This window comes from Condylura cristata, unplaced genomic scaffold (genome assembly GCF_000260355.1).
Source record: "Condylura cristata isolate star-nosed mole 26May11 unplaced genomic scaffold, ConCri1.0 scaffold00029, whole genome shotgun sequence".
Classification (NCBI taxonomy): Eukaryota; Metazoa; Chordata; class Mammalia; order Eulipotyphla; family Talpidae; genus Condylura; species Condylura cristata.
Genome location: NW_004567130.1, coordinates 9,623,281 through 9,625,518, shown reverse-complemented (window position 1 = coordinate 9,625,518; position 2,238 = coordinate 9,623,281). Strand labels below are relative to the sequence as shown.

Here is a 2,238-nt window from a genome sequence, read left to right as displayed (position 1 = left end):
TGGGGGTCCGGGCGGGTACGCCCCGCCGCCCAGTAAGCGCCCCGGCGGCGCGGCCGGGGGCCGAGCCTGCCAAGCCAAGCCGGAGGTCGACCGGAACAAGGTAACCCCTGGGGGTCCAGCGCGCACCTCCAGCTTGCACCTTACTTCAGTCCGCCCCTAAAGTCTCCGCGCACCCCACCCTGCTCCATTCCACCCTGCAACTGAGATGGCGCAGCGTCAGATTCTATACCGAGCTTCACGCTCCAGCTCCAGGGTCTGGTGGCCCCTGCCAGCTGCCGAAGGGCAGGCTGGGGTCTGGGAGGGCGCAGGTTGGTGCACCCCCTGCTTGGGTTTCTCCCCATGGCCCTGGCCCGCGGTTTCCCCAGTACCAGAAAGCGGGGTGGGTAGGGCTGGAGCTGGGCTGGAGCTAGGAGTCCATTAATGATTAATCTTGGACACTGTGGCCGGACCCTGGGAAGATGGGGGGAAGGGCAGGGTTCTCTCCTCTCCCTACCAGCACCCACCAGATGAGGTGGTGTTGGGTGGGGGGAGTTGCCATCAGAGCTGAGGCTAGGGGCCTTGTGCTTGGGGAAGGCCCTGAGCTGTGCCTCACAGGCAGCATGGCCCCCAAGGAGAGGCTTGTGGGAGTGGACGAGTGCTGGGGTGCAGGAGGGGTGTCAGGAAATCCAAGTTTCCACTTCCTGAGCCAGTGTCCAAGAAGGGAGTCCAGATTGGTCTGTGCCCGGCGTGCCAAGCCAGCTTTTTGGTAACAGCACAGGGCACAACTGTAGTCCCTCCCAGTGAGGACCAGAGCGAAGAGGTGCCACACATCTGGCTGCTGTAATTCAATGGGAGGCGGGAGGGAGACAGCCTGACACCTGATGCCTGGATTGCTGCGGTGACTGATAGGGTGGGGGAGCCTCAAGACTGCGCAGAGAGGAGAACCCAGTCTCCTCCTCTGCTGAGGGGTGACCTGAGTTCTCTGGAGAGGGCAGGCCTTCCCTGTGGCTGCCTGGGCCTGGCTCCCCGTGAAGGAGGCTTCGCCACTATGCTTCTCGGCCAAAACAGGCTCAGGGGTATTTAATGACTTGCCCAAGGTCACATAGTTCAGAGGTGGCTGAGTTGACCACATCTTAGGGATCTTGCCCTGGCCCCAGATCTCTGGACTGCAGCCCTGCCCAGACCTCTCGGCGCCCCCTGGGGTCTTAGGCTTTTGAATTTGCCTGGGCTGCCCCCAGCCCCCTATTCTGGACCCTCCCCCCTTGCCTCCCCAGCTCCCAGCTCTGCCTGACACTCGGGGGTGGGCAGGCTGTTACCCTGGGAGCAGGCACAACGGAGCCCTGTTCCCAGCTGCCAAGTCCACTCCCTGCTCCTCACTGAGACTGAGGGGGAAACTCCCCGCGGATAAAGACCTGCTCCCAGGGCACCCCCTTGTCACTGGGCATGGGCCAGGGGTTGAAAGCACCGGCTGGGTGCCCTCTGGGCACCCAGCAAGGGAGGAGTGTGTCCCTGCAGTCCTGGCCTCTGGGCTGCAGGGACCGAGGGAGCCAGCCTAGGGAGAGAGGCGATGATTAACCTTGGAAAATGAGGGCAGAGGCAGGAATCCCCTCTGGCGTTTGTGGAGGCGGCTTGCTTTGCTTTTCTGAGACACAGACTATGGCCAGCCCTGTCTGTGAGCCCTGTCCTACTCCAGAAAAGGCAGGGGAGGGTGGGGAGGGGCTAAGAGGGGGGAGGGGCCAGTAGAAGCACCAGGTGAGGAGTGACAGTCGGAGGAAGTGGGCCACAAGGACACCTGCTTCCCCACTTGCCCATGCCAAGACAAAGATGAGATTTGGGCACCCCCAGGTCTGATCCCAGAGGTGCCCTGGCTGGGCCTGGGGCCCTAGGTGAGTCCTGCCTGCACTGTGCCAGTCACCCCGGATCTGAACTCTTGGCTCTGAAGCATGGGAAGTGCGAGCCGTTGGCAGGCCAGGTCTGCTTCCCGCCAGGTGGATCCAGAGGCCCAATCCGAGGGGCTGCATGCTGCTTCGCATTTGATCCTCGCTGTCAGCCTGTGAGAGGGTCATGAGACACAGTGGCCTTTTTTTTAGGAAAAGCTCAGAGAGGGGAGGAGCCTCTGCCTAGTGGGTTTACAGCCAGAGCACCTCAGACTGCAGTAGCAGAGAGATGGGTGGGCATATCCAGGGCATGGTGCAAAGCAGTGCTGGGCAGCTTTCAAAACCTTTAAGTTGCTGTATTATTTTTTTAAGATTTATTTAT

The 2,238-nt window shown here is 61.4% G+C and overlaps 1 protein-coding gene across 3 annotated transcripts in view; it reads left to right on the top strand.

The window, feature by feature from the left end:
* Positions 1–6: 6 nt before the first annotated feature.
* GAL3ST1 (galactose-3-O-sulfotransferase 1) overlaps positions 7–2,238 on the top strand; it is a 13,469-nt gene continuing 11,237 nt past the window's right edge. For all 3 annotated transcript variants that reach the window (XM_004690907.2, XM_012731028.1, XM_012731029.1), the window contains exon 1: positions 7–100. The gene's annotated coding sequence lies outside the window, so the exon portion shown is untranslated. The remainder of the gene's footprint in view (positions 101–2,238) is intronic.